The 16,053-nt window shown below is 47.7% G+C and overlaps 1 long non-coding RNA gene across 1 annotated transcript; it reads right to left on the bottom strand.

The window, feature by feature from the left end:
• Positions 1–6,156: 6,156 nt before the first annotated feature.
• LOC144334237 (uncharacterized) lies at positions 6,157–14,524 on the bottom strand. Its single transcript, XR_013403913.1, has 3 exons — positions 14,170–14,524; positions 8,067–10,115; positions 6,157–6,287 (listed from the first exon to the last, which is right to left on the bottom strand). It is a non-coding gene; the product is annotated as an uncharacterized LOC144334237 (long non-coding RNA).
• Positions 14,525–16,053: the final 1,529 nt, after the last annotated feature.

The raw sequence follows: 16,053 nt of genomic DNA, 5'->3' as shown, positions 1-16,053 counted from the left end.
ACAGCCAAGTCATCCCAGCCAAGGCCACTCTTGCCAAGCTGCCAGTGACCACAGAGTCCAATTAACAACAGCCAGTCCTGGCCCGGGTCAGCAGAACTACCCATAGACCCATGAGAAAGAACAGACTATCATTTAAAGCTGTGGGTTTGGGCGTGGTTTGTTGCACAGCAATAACTAACTAATACAGAAACTTACATTCTACAAAAATGCTATTAATCAACAAGCATATTAAGATGCAATCTTGGCCTGGCACAGTGGCTCCCACCTGTAAACCCAGTACTTTGGGAGTCCAAGGCGGGCGGATCACCTGATGTCAGGAGTTCGAGACCAGCCTGGCCAACATGGCGAAACCTCGTCTCTACTAAAAATACAAAAATTAGCTGCACGTGGTGGCTGGCGCCTGTAATCCCAGCTACTCAGGAGGCTGGGGTAGGAGAATTGCTTGAACCTGAGAGGTGGAGGTTCCAGTGAGTCGAGATCGTGCCATTGCACTCCAGCCTGGGTGACAAGAGTGAAACTCCATCTAAGAAAAAAAAAAATATGATCTCCACCTGCTAGAAGATTTGTATTTACTCATGTCAAGAGAGAAAAAGGAAAAATACCAGCAAGATCTAATTAAACTATATTGAAATTGTTTATATCCTATTCCCTCTACCAGGCCAAGCTCATATGCCAACTTCCTCATGGAACCTTTCACTCCTCCATCTCTTTGCCAAGTCGAAATGTTAACTTCTGCTTCTCTGGGATACTTCGGACCTTTGTTTAAAGCTCTCCCATCTGCTTTTTGCACTATGTTTAGGGTTATGGCTGAATGGGAATAGGTCTGTCTCTTCCACTACTGGTAAAATTGGTTCTTGCTTAGCATGATGTGGGCTCCCCACATGTGGCACAGTGACTTGCACATGTATGAGCAATCTTGATCAATGTTTGTTGAATGAATAGGCAAATAACTATTGCAAGAGTTTAGCATAAGGGAAAACTCCAACAGAAGTGTGGCAGTCAGGGAGGGTTGAATTAAGGAAGCAGGAGTTAAGGTGCTTGACAGGGGCCTCCCATTAAGAACTCATAGAATTCATGGACAGAATAACTTAGATGAGGAAAAATTTACATCTTTAAATTCACTGATCTCTAACCGAAACTTCACATTTTCTTCCATTATAAAGGTAGGCTACAAACCACAGAAGAAGATGTAACAGATACTTTCCTGTCACACATAATATGGTAGATATTGGAGAGAGGAACAAAATATCATTTATGTTCATCACTACTGTACTTTGAAATTATAGTGGCTTTTTGGCCAGGCATGGTGGCTCATGCCTGTAATCCCAGCACTTTCGGAGGCAGAGGCAGGCGGATCACTTGAGCCCAGGAGTTTGAGACCAGCCTGGGTGAGACCTCATCTCTACAAAAGATTTAAAATTTAGCCAGATATGGTGGCATGTGCTTGTGGTCCCGGGTACTCGGGAGGCCGAGGTGGGAGCATCTCTTGAGCCCAAGAGTTCGAGGCTGCAGTGAGCCAAGCTCATGCCACTGGACTCCAGCCTGGGTGACAGAGAGAGACCCTGAAAAAAGAAAAAGAAAAGGAAAAGAAAGAAAGAGAGAAAGAGAAAGAAAGAAAGAAAAAGAAAGAAAGAAAGAAAGAAAGAAAGAAAGAAAGAAAGAAAGAAAGAAAGAAAGAAAGAAAGAAAGAAAGAAAGAAAGGAAGGAAGAAGGAAAGGAAGAAAGAAAGAAAGAAAGAAAGAAAGAGAAAGAAAGAAAGAAAGAAAGAAAGAGAAAGAAAGAAAGAAAAAGAAAGAAAGAAAGAAAGAGAGAAAGAGAAAGAGAGAAAGAGAGAGAGAGAAGGAAGGAAGGAAGAAAGGAGGGAAGGAGGGAAGGAAGGAAGGGAGGGAGGAAGGAAGGAAGGAAGGAAGGAAGGAAGGAAGGAAGGAAGGAAGGAAGGAAGGAAGGAAAAGAGAAAAGAAATTATGGTGGTTTTTTTATGTTAATAAAGAAGGACAGTATTCTTATATCATAAATTTGGTTTTTTGAATAGTTACTGTTTTCTGTTTCTTTTATAATCCTGTGTATTTTATATCTTTCAAATCATTTTTTGGAACAGAGGCCTAATAGGCTTTATCAGACCATTAAATGGTGCCCATGGCACAAAAGTGGTTAAGAGCTCCCTGCCTTGGAGAATAGGAAGATTGTTATCACAATGATGAGAGAGAAGTATATATCCCAAATAGATGACCAGAAGAGCATAAACCAAGATAGGTGGGGAACAGTATGAGATGCATGGCGGGATGGAATGTGCCTCCCCTCCCCATCCTTGAGGAGAGAGTCTCCTTGGCAAGATTAAGTAAAAAGACAGCGACTTTATTAGCATAATAATGCATCACAGGAGCAAGAGAATAGTTGATTTGTTTTAGACATGCTCTAAGAATCTGGAGAATTTAAATTCTTAAGGCTCTAACGTCTCCTCTGCAGGATGGAGCCGAGACTCTGAGGAGAGGGCTGAACTGTGAACCTAGAAGTACCATCTCCCCCTGCACACACCTCTGCCGGGTGATGGCCCGGTTTTGGGAGACTGATGGGACAAAGGATGCTTTGCATGATCCTTGGTCTCTGAGCAAATCTATAATGGGTTAACACCAAGACTCTCTTTTTGAAAAATGTGACTGTGACAGTGTGCCCTCCCAGATATTCCAGGCATAACACAGGAATGACTGCATGTTTGGGGACAGTGCGGAGGCCATTCTGATTAGATCAGAGGGCGTGGATATGTTCGTGATGTAAAAGCTGAAGGGAGAGTGGTAATGAAGGGAAGAGGACTCCAGGGTTTCAAGGGCCATGGATTAAAGGAAGGAGTAGAGGCAGGGAACCAGGACAGATGGTTGGGTCTATCCTAGAGGTGAGGTACCTTCAAGATGTCTCAGGGAAAATGGCCAGTAGTCCATCAGGACTCAAGAGTAGGACTCCAGGGAGACACTGGCATGAAAGGGGAAGAGAGCTAAGAAAATAATCCACATAGAGGTGATCATTAAAGGCATAAAGAATAAAGCAATAGAGTTAAAAAAAAAAAAAAAAAAAAAAAAAAAAAGCAAGAACTGAACTTTAGGGAACAAATTAGTAGGCTTCTTTTGTGCCCCAAAGCCAGAGTAGGAGAACATTTCAAGAAGAGGGGTTAAATTCAGCCTGAAGAAGGAAGTGCACAAGGTCTCTGGATGTGGCTACCGGGAAGGCCTTGGTGAATTCTGAGTGAGCCGTGGTTCCCACGGAAGGAGCAGTGGATGGAGGCCAGCTGAGGACTGCTGGGTTAGAGGGTGGGTGCAGCAGCCAAGGGAGGCAGGAGAGGGTGGGAGCCAATGAAATGGAGAGAGGGAGGCTAGGAGATTTGCAGGCCAACAGCATCACATTAAGTTTCTTTTTAACAAGGCAATCCAGTTTTTCATTAGAGAAAGAAGGAAACTGCAAATCGGGGGTATTTAAAGGTCGTGTGAAAATCACGAAAACCTCAAGTTGAATCTGTTCCCACCTAAATAACTTTTGTTTAGAAACCAAGCAAAGCCACTGAAACCATCTCAGCACAAATCCCAAAATGGAATTATTCGGATGTCTCTGAAATGCTGTAGGTGCCATGAGCCACTGTGCTAATATGCAGTGTGTCCACATAGAGCCCAGGGTCCAGTGGTGTCAAAGACAAAGGCCAGAGCTTCCCAGAAGTTTCCATAAGGACAGGAATTCAGGAAGTGGAGTCGAGGGAAGAGCTGCTGTCACTGAATATCCTGCAGCTTAAGAAAATGATCCTGTTTAATCAGCACCTACTATGGGCTAGGCCTTTCACCCACATTTTTCTCATCCTGAACAAGACTACAAAGTGTTTTTTCTGTTATTATCCCCTCAGTGGAGATAAGGAAACACAGGTTCAGGGAAGTTATGTAACTTGCCTCAAGCCCACAGTTCATAAGTGGCAGAGAGAGCCTTGGAGCCCAGGTATATCTGCCTGTAATCCCACCGTGTTCCCATCCAGCCTGGAACCTCACCCAAACACACTGGACCCTCAAAAATGAAAAAAAAAAAGTGTCATTATCACCTGTAACAGCCAGTAAAAGATAAGTGCCCCTTTAAAAGCATAGCATAACTTTCCCAGTTCGACCTCTTCAAAAGTTGGGTTTTGTTGTTTTTTAAATTATCCTGAACTTGACGAACTTTATTTTAAAAAAAAAATCGCTCACTTAGTCTTTGAGTAAATGAAGAATAGGGCTATGTGTCAGTGCTGGGGATACAAGCCCTGTGCTCAGGTTGTCATAGAAGGCTCAGGACAGCAGGGTCATAGGGGACATCTTCCTTCATAGAGGAGAGAATATGAGCCAAACCTATTTGTCTAAATTCGTTTTTTTTTTGGTTTTGGTTTGTTTTTTTTTTTTTTTGAGACGGAGTCTCACTCTGTCATCCAGGCTGGAGTGCAGTGGCCGGATCTCAGCTCACTGCAAGCTCCGCCTCCCGGGTTTATGCCATTCTCCTGCCTCAGCCTCCCGAGTAGCTGGGACTACAGGCGCCCGCCACCTCGCCTCGCTAGTTTTTTGTATTTTTTTTTTTTTTTTTTTTTTTTTTTTTTGAGACGGAGTCTCGCTCTGTCACCCAGGCTGGAGTGCAGTGGCCGGATCTCAGCTCACTGCAAGCTCTGCCTCCCAGGTTTACGCCATTCTCCTGCCTCAGCCTCCCAAGTAGCTGGGACTACAGGCGCCGGCCACCTCGCCCGGCTAGTTTTTTGTATTTTTAGTAGAGACGGGGTTTCACCGTGTTAGCCAGGATGGTCTCGATCTCCTGACCTCGTGATCCGCCCGTCTCGGCCTCCCAAAGTGCTGGGATTACAGGCTTGAGCCACCGTGCCCGGCCAGTTTTTTGTATTTTTTAGTAGAGACGGGGTTTCACCGTGTTAGCCAGGATGGTCTCGATCTCCTGACCTTGTGATCCGCCCATCTCGGCCTCCTAAAGTGCTGGGATTACAGGCTTGAGCCACTGCGCCCGGCCAATTTGTTTTTAGTTTCATCAAAGTATTACTTGTAAATCTGAAAGACCAAATATGCCCCAAAAGGCTTACAAGTGAAAATGGAAGTGTCCTGTTTCCTATCCTTTCACTTTGTTTCCCCAAAGCTGTCTCTTCTGTTATTTCTATCCCCATTTCTAAATAATACATGTATTCTTTAAGCCAGGTGCGGTGGCTCATGCCTGTAATCCCAGCACTTTGGGAAGCCAAGGGAGGTGAGACCGCTTGAGGCCAGGAGTTCAAGACCAGCCTGGACAACATGTCAAAACCCCATCTCTACCAAAAATACAAAAATTAGCCGGGTGCAGTGGCACATGCCTGTAGTCCCAGCTACTGGAGAAGCAGAGGCAGGAGGACTGCTTGAGCCCAGGAGGTGGAGGTGTCAGTGAGCTGAGATCAAGTGACTGCACCCCAGCCTGGGTGACAGAGAACCTGTCTCTAAATAAATAAATACATAAAAGTAAACTAAATAATATGTGTATTCTTCACTCTCTTGGCTAGTCATCTCAGCCTGGGTGTGTTTAGAGAAATTTTTCTTCCATTCCCTCTTTTCCTCCCCTTATGCTCCCAAAATAATATCTCAATCTTTTAAAATTCACATTCCACATTTTCACTTTTATAAATACACAAATATTATTTTATTCCTGGGCCAAGTAGCACCCTATGATCTTATTTCCTTTCTTCTTTGTTCTTCCTGTTAACAATTACCTCACTTTTCATCAACTTAGGTCTGTTGTTGTTGTTGTTGTTGTTGTTGTTGTTGTTGTTGAAAACAATTGATGAAATCTTTCCATGCCCTCAATATCATTTTCCACATCACCAAACCTGTCAGATCATTTGTTAGGCCAAGTTTTTTCCCTGAAGACAAACTCCCCCAGCCCCTAGAGCCTTCTGATTCCTGCTGATCTGGCAGCTTGCTCTCTGGTCCAAGGCATAACTGTCTCCTGGTGTCCCTGGAGCCATGACCCAAGGAATTCCCTTCTCTCTTCTCTCTTCCCTCCTGTGTTGCAGCCCTTGTTTCTGGATCTAACTTCTTTCTTGGAGCCCTGATTTAAATTAAACACATCCTTCAGCAGTTCCCTAAGAAAGGTACATAGGAGGCAAGTTATTTGAAGACACAGTATGTCTAGAAAACTCTTTATTTCTCCCATCACATTTAACTGACAGTCTGGGTTGGTGTGGAATACTAGTTAGAAAAACATTTTCAGTCAGATCTTTTTTCCTTGTTTTGAGACGAGGTCTCATTCTGTCGCCCAGGCTGGAGTGCAGTGGTGTGATCTTGGCCTCCCAGGTTCAAGCAATTCTCCTGCCTCAGCCTCCTGAGCAGCTGGGACTACAGGCCTGTGCCACCACATCCGGCTAATTGTTGTATTTTTAGTAGAGATGGGGTTTCACTATGTTGGTCAGGCTGGTCCCCAACGCCTGACCTCAAGTGATCCGCCCACCTCAGCCTCCCTAAGTGCTGTGATTACAGGGAGGAGCCACCGCTCATGAGCCAGTCTTAGTCAGATTTTTGAAAGGCATTGCCTCCTTGTCTTCCAACTTCCAGTGTCACTGTTGAGCAGCTTGATGCCATAGCCACTCCAGAGGCTTCCTGTGCAGGGCTGGGACTCCTGTGCAGGCTGGGAAGTGAGTGAGGCACCCATCTGAGATGTAAACATGCAAGGGAGTGCCAAAAAATTCACCCATTGAAATGCCAATTTCAAATATAGACGGGATCCAAACCTGCACTTACTCAGCCTGACCTCACTCACCTCGCACAAATCCCAGTCCTGTCGGACCATGTCTTAACTTAAAATTTTGCTGTTTGTTTATCATGGGTTACTTTTTTTTTCTCTTCCTTTTTTTTTTTTTTTTTTTTTTTTTTTGAGACAGAGTCTTGCTCTGTCACCCAGGCTGGAGTGCAGTGGTACGATCTTGGCTCACTGCAACCTCCAACTCACAGGTTCAAGCGATTCTGCTGCCTCAGCCTTCTAAGTAGCTGGGATTACAGGTATGTACCACCATGCTCAGCTAATTTTTGTATTTTTAGTAGAGATAGGGTTTCACCATGTTGGCTGGATTGGTCTTGAACTCCTGACCTCAAGTGATCCGTCTGCCTCAGCCTCCCAAAGTGCTGGGATTACAGGTGTGAGCCACCGCGCCCAGCTTCTTTTTTAAATAGTGCATTAATTTTTTTACCTTGATCACTGAGTTTTTTGGCGCCCCCTTAAATTCCACCCACAAGGCAAGTGCCTCATTGTCTTGTCAAAGTCCCAGCCAGCTCTCTCCAGAAACCTCACAGAGCTGCCTTGATCCCCGCATCTGAAAGGCTGTAATGATGAGCCTGGAATGTGGATGTTTTTTTCACTGACTGAATTGGATACTCAGTGGATCTTACCATCTAGGACACATGTCCTTTAATTCTGGGAAATTTTCTTGTATCACTTCCTTGACAATTTCATTCCTTCCTCTCTCCATTTCTGGGACCCCTATTAGCTGAATGTTGGACCTCCTAGATTGATTCCTTAATTATATATAAAGTTTTTCAGAGACAGGTCTTGCTCTGTCACCCAAACTGGAGTATAGTAGTATGATCAGGGCTCAACAGCAGTCTCAAACTCCTGGGCTCAGCCGGGCATGGTGGCTCACATCTGTAATCCCAGCACTTTGAGAGGCTGAGACAGGTGGATCACGAGTTCAGCAGTTTGAGACCAACCTGACCAACGTGGTGAAACCCCATCTCTTCTAAAAATACAAAAATTAGCCGGGCATGGTGACACGCGCCTGTAGTCCCAGCTACTCGGGAGGCTGAGGCAGGAGAATTGTTTGAACCTGGGAGGTGGAAGTTGCAGTGAGCCAAGATCATGCCATTGCACTCCAGCCTGGGTGACAGAGCGAGATTCCATCTCAAAAAAAAAGAAAAAAAAAAACCTCCTGGGCTCAAGTGACCCTCCTATCTCAGCCTCCCCTAGTAGCTGGAACTACAGGTGCACAACCATATGCAACTAACTGGTTTATTTTCTATAGAAATATGGTCCTACTATGTTGCCCAGGCTAGTCTCAAACTCCTGGCCTCAAGAAATCCTCCCACCTCAGTCTCCTGAAGCACTGGGATTGCAAGCATGAGTCACTATGCCCGGCCTGATCCCCTAATTGCTTACGCTTTCTCTCCTGCCTCTTCTCTGCTTCATGCCTCTGTCTCTCTTCGTTATATTTCCAGAGGAAGTTCCTCCACTTTATCTTCCAACTCCTGATACTTTTCAAAATTTTTACCATCGATGTTTTTACTTTCAAGGGTTCTTTCTTTTTCTCTATTACTTTTTTATTTCACTCTGTTACTTTTTAATGGGTGCAATATGTTCTTGTATTTCTCTAAGGAGATCAGTTATGGTTTCTTAACCTTGTATTCTGCTCCCTGCATAATCTCCATTTCCTCTTGGTTCATATCTTCCTTGGAATAATGAGAAAATGTCCCTCAAGTGTCCGTGATCCTTGGGTGTATGCTGGTGTTTAAGGGCTCCCCACCGCAAGGCCCGTTGGAGGCATGAAGTACCTGAGTGAGGCACATTAATTGGACACTCAGTTGCTCCCACCAGCTTATTTGCTACAGACCCCTGAGCATAAACATCTGTCAGTCATTTCTTTGGGGTTGTTTAATTCCTCCAGGGAAAACACACTTCAGTCTTTGCATAGGGTTAGTGCTGGTACCCTGGAGGTGGGTGGGGAAGGAGGCTGGGAGCCTTTACTAGGACACCTCACCCCTTCCCTTCACACTTGGCATCTCTGAGACCAGGGCCTCTGGTCTCTCGTGTGAGTAAGGAGGACAGTCACCTTACACAGACTTTCAAACTACCCCCACCCCATTCTCAAGTCCTGACCCACTTCCTGTGATACCTGGTGCCTCTGATCCTGGACCCTTTCTGGGTCTCTGTAGAGAAAATCAGTTCATTTCTCTAGTGCCTTCCCCACTTGTAAGTACAGAGGTTTGATCTTTCTCCCCTCTGCTGAGCCCTTTATCCTCCTCCAGCAGCTTCCCCCTCCCCCATTCATGTACTGAGATTCAAGAGTAGAGAGGTCTCCGTGTTCCATCAAAGACGGAGTTCAGGCTTCTATTCCTGTTCTCCTGTGGTTTCTGTACAGTTTTCAGGAGGGGAATGGAGTGGAAACCTCTTTCTTCTGCCATCTTAGAAAGTCTTGGGCAAAATCTGAAATGGGGGATAGGAGTTGACCAGGCAAATCAGGCAGCGAAGGGTATTCCTGCCAGAGGGAGCTGTCTTCACAGGCAAAGAGGAATAAAGAGAGCCTTCTGCATGGCTGGAAGCAGGGAGAAGCTAGAGCTTGGGCTCAGGAAGTGGATCTGGAAGGGCCTTCAATGGGCCAGGAAGCGTGTCCTTGATCCTGGAGTAAATGAGGAGGAGGTGGAGAGGAGCCCTTTGGCCACATCTGCCCTGAGGCAGCAGCATGGCAGGGGGGCTAGGGGAGCAGAGCGTAGGGGGAATGTGGGGGAACAGACAGGCTGGGAGAGGCCCCTGGGGGATGTGAATGTGGGAACAGGAGGAGGAGTTACTCTGAAAGCTGCCTCAGAGTTGGAACCAGCAGGACTTATGACTAACAGGAACGGGGCATGAGGGCAGAGGGAGAAGTCTAGTTTGAATCAAGTTTCTGGTCTGGGCAACAGAGTAGGTGGCAAGGCTGTTGACAGAGATGAGGAAACGCCGGGGGAGAAGGTAGTGTGGGGAAAACTCTATTTGCATCTATATTGCATTCTTTCAAATTCCATCTCTGCGAAGTCCACACTGGCATTATATAGTCGCAGTCAGTATCCACATAGCATTATGGGTCTTGCTTTTTTCCCTTACTAGTACGTCTCCAGGTGTCACCAGAATCCTCAATGTCCTCCTTTGATTTGGCCACAGGTGTTAATAAACACGCCCATTTCACTCCTTGTCCCTGTATTCTGGGCATTCTGAAGAGGACTGTGATGGACACCAAGATGTTCTCAGTAGGGTCTGTGAGTGGCTCCATAGCCCAGGTCTCCTGCCTCCTCCAAGGCTGAGGACCCCCTGAGGGCAGCTCAGGGGTGCCACTGCATCTGCTCTGCCATCTACAACGGGAAATGTTGAGGAAGAATGCTTGAGACCTCACAGTCCCTGTACCTCATTGATCCCCAAAACCACCCCTGAACCTCAGAGGAACTTGCTTCCTGCCCTGGTCCCCAGGCAACACTGATTCTCCCAGGCTAGGATGGAGCAGGGAACCTCACTCTTCCTCCACCTGAGCCCTCTCCCCTTCCCAGTGGCCGTGCTGTTTTCTGCCACCACCCTCCCCATTAAGGGCCTCACTAACATCTCCTCTCAAGAGGGTCCCAAGGTACATGGGTCAAGTGAAATCAGGGTTGCCCCAGCCCTAAGAACAGTGGTGCCCCCAGAGGGAAGCTGGAGCCCTGTGGCAGAGGTGGAGAAAGTGGAGAGGACCAATCAGTTGTTATGGCAACCAGGGCTCCCAAGATGGAGGGAAGGGAAAAGGCAGCCCTGCTCAAGAGTTGCCATGGCAACCCAGAGCCTCCAGGCCAGCTTTGAAAACAAAATCCACACACCCCCCACTTAACAAAGAAAGTACCCAGGACTCCTCGGTATGCTCCGCAATCCAGGGCGCCAAACAGAACAGGTCAAGGTCTGGTCTCACAGTGGACTTTGTAGACTTCTTTTAGGGGCAGAAAGGCTGCTTTTTTTCTGGGAAAATAAAGAGCCAGAGCTTGACAACCCATAGGGTCACTCAGCAAGCATTTACTGAGCCTACTACATGCCAGGGCCACAGCGATAAATTAAGATCCAGACCCGCTTTCAAGGGAGGACAGATATTTCCATATCAGTTCGAGACTTGCTGGGTGTCTTCTCTGATGACAGTTTGGCAGTGTGCATTAAAAATTTTAAGTGGATGTTCTCTGTGACCCAGCAATCCCATTTCTAAGACACTGCCTGCAGAAATACTTGAATCTGAAGGAGATCTTTGCAGCATTATTTATAGCAGTAGGGAATGGAAAACAACCTAAATGTCCCGTAATGGAGGCCATTTACATCAATTTTGGTACATGCATACACATTGAATATGCAAAGGCGTACGGGTGGAAGAACACAAGGAACCATTAGCAGGCATTACCCAGGAGTTGCAGGACTGACCAGTAGGGTTGGAGGAGGGGGCGTTTCACTTTACTTCTCAACCATTTGGAGATATTACAAGAGTGCTTTTTTTTTTTTTTTTTTTTTTTAAGAGAGACAGGCTCTTACTCTGTCACCCAGGCTGGAGTGCCTTGGCACATCACAGCTCACTGCAGCCTTGACCTTCTAGGCTCAAGTGATTGATCCTCCCACCTCAGCCTCCTGAGTAGCTGGGACTATAGGTGTGCACCACCGTGCCCACTTAATTTTTTGTATTTGTTTAGTTTTTGTTTTGGGTCTTTTTTTTTTTTCTCTCTCTCTCTTTTTTGAGATGGAGTCTCACTCTGTCATCCAGGCTAGGGTGCAGTGGCCCGATCTCGGCTCACCGCAACCTCCGCCTTTCGGGTTCAAGCAATTCTTGTGCCTCAGCCTCCTGAGCAGCTGGGATTACAGGTGCTGGCCGCCACACCTGGCTAATTTTTATATTTTTTAGTAGAGACAGTGTTTCGCCATGTTGGCCAGGCTGGTCTTGAACTCCCACCTCAGGTGATCCACCTGCCTTGGCCTCCCAAAGTGTTTTTGTATTTTTTGTAGAGATGGATTCTCGCTGTTGCCAGGGCTAGTCTTGAACTCCTAGCTTCAAGCGATCCTCCGCCTTGGCTTCTCAAAGTGCTGAGATTACAGGAGTGAGCTACTGTGACTGGTTTACTTTTATAACTTAAGGGAAATGCTAAATGTTTGGGATCACTGGTCACACAAGGTGATTTATAGTGATGAAAATCAAGTACGTTAACTGGTTATGATACAATGCAAAAAAAAAAAAAAAAAAAAAAAAACCAGCACAGGCCAGGCATGGTGGCTCATACTTGTAATCCAAGCACTTTGGAAGGCCAAGGAGGGTGGATCACTTGAGGTCCGGAGTTCAAGACCAGCCTGGCCAACATGGCAAAAACCCGTCTCTACTAAAAATACAAAAGTTAGCCGAGGATGGTGGCCAGGGCATGATGGCCGGCACCTATAATCCCAGCTACTTGGGAGGCGGAGGCAGGAGAATCTCTCACACCCAGGAGATGGAGGTTGCAGTGAGCTTTGATTGTGCCACTGCACTCCAGCCTAGGTGACAGAGCAAGACTTTGTGTCAAAAACAAAACAAGCACAAAAGGCATTTACAATGGGAGCACTAAGGGAGAAGAGGAGAAGCAAGGTGGATAGGAAGAAGTTAGGTCTTGCAAGTTGCAGAAAATGTCATCATCAGGAGGAGGAAAGGCATTTTGGCTGAAGAAATGGCAAAAGCAAAGGCTAGGAGGAGTAAAAGTTCAGGTCTCTAGAAAATCCCAAGTGGTCTCTGCGGCAGAGATGCAGAGACGTGACACAGCCCTTACCCAGGGGCAGCAGGAAGCCATCCCAAGTTTGAAAGTATGGAAAGGACAGGAGGAGAGCAGAACCTACAAAGATTTCTCCAGGCAGACATGAGGGAGAAGTGCCAGAGTCCGGGAGACACCTTAGGAAGCTGCTGTAATCACACGGGGTGACACGAGGAGGACCCCACAGGAGGGTGGACGGCGGGAGACGGAATTACAAGAAGTATTTCATACGTAAATAGAAGGAGTTTATGATGTTTCTCAATCCATAGACTTACTTTCTAGAGCTAGATGAGGTTCCTCAGCTTACAGATGGGGAAACCGAGGCACAGATAGGGGAAGTGAGGGATTCCAGGCCAATAGGCTTATGACTTGGAGTTTTCTCCGGGCCTCCTGGTGGAGGTGGCTCAACCTTTCCAAGATCTGACCTTATTTAACTCTTAATTCAGACAATTCCCAACTGAGCGGGATGGCAAAGGTGAGGTTGTGGCCCAAGAAGCCCCTGCAGGAAGAAGACAGGGAGGAAGAGGATGACCTCCTTTGGTATCTGGATGCTGAGAGTCCCACTCTGAGATCCCAGCCTCCTTAGAGAGAGCACTCTTGGCCCCAGACTCGAGCATGGCTGGCCTGCAGGGAGCTTGGGGCAGCGCTCAGACCCTGAGAGGGGTGTCTGGTGGCGGGCATGGTGTCACCACAAGCTGGTCCAGGAAGTGCCTCTGTCACATACGTGCCTCCCCAGTGTCCTGTCCCACACCTGACACCATGGCAGCACTGGGACAAGCACAGTGCTGGACTCGGGAGTCAAGAGTCCTGGAATCTACTGCCTTTCTGCCCTGCCACCCAGCAAGCTGGCCTTGAGCTTGCCACTAGCAATCCCATGCGATAAGGCCCAGGAAGGCATGAACTCACACTGAGGAATGCTCTGCTAAACATGGCCCTCTTCCTGGAGAGGAAAATGGAAAAGCCCCAGAGGGGAGTATTATCACAAATCTGTCAGCGTGTCTACATTTATCAGATTAGTTAAAAGAAGAGACAGGGCTGATCGTAATCATTCCCAAGAAATGTGCAACTATTCAGCTTGCAACTACTCCCACACACAGGCCTCTCATTTGACTTTCAAAAACTAAAACAAAAACACTCAGGGCAGGTGCTGCTATTCCATTTTACAGATGCAGGAAGCAGGTTCTGAGAGATTTAGTATCAATCCATAGTATGTATTAAGTGTCTATCTCACGTCAGCCCCTGGACAGAGGTACCAGCAGCTGCTAGAATACAATTAAATCTGTTCGCGTTGGTCCAAAAAGATACTCCATGAGAACAGATACTCATGAGATACTCAAGAGAAAAGAGACTCCACGAGAACATGTCAAACAAGCTTAGGAAATACTCCAGACTCTGTCCCTCCCCCTTCTGATGAATAGCTATGCCTATTAAATTACTCAAGGCCCTGCCTGGGAAGTCCTGCTTAGCTCTGTTTAACATCTCTCCCAAGTACATGGCCATGAAACCCCCTTCTACACAAAACTTCTTAACAGCCTGCAGAACTCGGGTTTTGTGGAACACATGTTTGCAAATGCTGACCTGAGCAGTAGAAACTGAGCAGTGAAGATGGGATTTCAGACAATTAAATGAAGGATACATCCTTGGGCAGCGTCTTGCCTCCGTCTGTCAACTCACAACACAAGCATCTGTCTTTTTCTGGGGCTCGGAATCCAGCGAGCTGATGGGGCCAAGTTCTGTGGGACTCTTAGCTGTGGTCTCGGCTGGCAAGTCAAGGACCAAGCCTTGGCTGCATCAGAGCTTGTCTGCGGCTCTGGGACCCGTCGTTTTCAGGTGGGCGCAGGGTCAGGCATCTGGAACAGCCAAGACACAGATGTTCCAGCCACTCTTGGATCCCCGCCTGGGCTCCTGCCTTCCCTAATTCCAATATTTGGCTGCCGCTGTCACCTAATTCATATTCCAATGTCAACACTGCATAATCTCCCCCAAACACTGACAGCCTTGGAGTGGGAAAGGGGAAGGGACAGCGGAGGAGCAGGGGCGGGAGAGACCCAGGCAGAGGCAGAGGCCGAGGGAGCATGGGGGAGGAGGTGGGCAGAGGACAGGAAGTCTCCCAAAGCCCATAGCAGGCAGCACTCCCCCCAGACTCTCAGCTGAGAGGAGGGGACCTCCCAGGAGTCCCAGAGGCACCCAGCCGCCACTCCAGGCACTCAGTGCCACAAGACCAAGAAGGGGAAACAGAGTCCCCGCAGCCGTCAGGCTGAGCTGCCTGAGAGGGGAGGTCTTGTACGCTGCGCGGGAAAGAGAGCAAGACCGCCAGTCAGGATCCTTGGTCAAGCTCCAGCTCTGCCTCTAACTGGCTGTGTGACCTTAGGCAAGTCCCTCAACCTCTCTGGGCTTCATTTCATGTATTAAATGAAGAGTTACCCATCTCGGAAACCCACCAGCTCTAACACTTGGGAGGAGGTTGTAGAGCATCAGGAGAAACAGCCCAGGCCTGAGTGTGAAGCTGGCTCCGTCCCGGCTCTTCTACCTCACGGGACTCCAGCATCCTCATCGGTAAACTGGGAGTAATAATAGTGGCTACGCAGCCAGAGCTCATTGGGATTAAATGAAACAGGGTGTGTAAAGCACAAATTTCCCAGCTGGGCCGTGAAGGGTAGGAGCAGCTGGAACGAGTCTGAAGGCCCCAGACTCACACTCACTGAGCACTTTCTCTCCCCGGCCCTCGCCATGACTCGCTCCCGGCATCTTCATAGGAGCTCTGTAAGGAGAAGACTGTTACTAACCTGTATTACAGAAGAGGAAACTGAGGCTTGGTAACTGGCTCACAGTCACCCAGCTGGAGGATGACCAAGGTCTGTCTGATGCCAGGGCCAGGGCTTGTTCGGGATCCAATGCTGTCTTTCTAAGCTTTGGGACTGTCTAAGGAATAGGCGTGGCTAGGAGAGGCAGCGGGTCCAGGGGTGCAGAGTTGCTGAGTGCCCCTTGCTGCTGGCGGCCACCTGTACCTTCACACAGTCTCCCCGCTCCACTCCGTAGGCTCCTGTGTCCATCCTGACTGGCCTCCGCCCCCTTGCACACCCCAGATCCCAGCCCCACCCCACCTACCCCCACCATGTCTACTCTCACCACTCTTTCCTCCCACCCTCCCCCACACCCATTCCCAGGCAACTGTTCTCCCTGGTTGTCACTGCAAACTCTCTGGAATTCAGTGACCTCCACCCAATTGTCCCCCAGGGTCACATCCCGGCCGATTTCCCAAGGAGGGCTGCTGATAAATATGCGTGAGATTTGCATTTGATTTCCATACACTTCTAAGGCCCTGGAAGGCAGCTTTTAAGAGAAGCATTATCCAGGCTACTTTACCCTCCTCCTTATCTATTTCTTCACAGTCCTTTGAATCCAGCCCCCATACACACCCACCTCCTCTTGTCCCCACCCTACTCCACCCCTCCCTGCACTGGTCCCCCTTTCCTATTTCTGAATGTGTAACTAAGTAGGAAAAGCAAAAGTTTTAACA

Source organism: Macaca mulatta, chromosome 14 (genome assembly GCF_049350105.2).
Source record: "Macaca mulatta isolate MMU2019108-1 chromosome 14, T2T-MMU8v2.0, whole genome shotgun sequence".
NCBI classification, from domain to species: domain Eukaryota; kingdom Metazoa; phylum Chordata; class Mammalia; order Primates; family Cercopithecidae; genus Macaca; species Macaca mulatta.
Note: the sequence above shows the minus strand (reverse complement) of the source record. Positions and strands in the feature narration are given on the sequence as shown.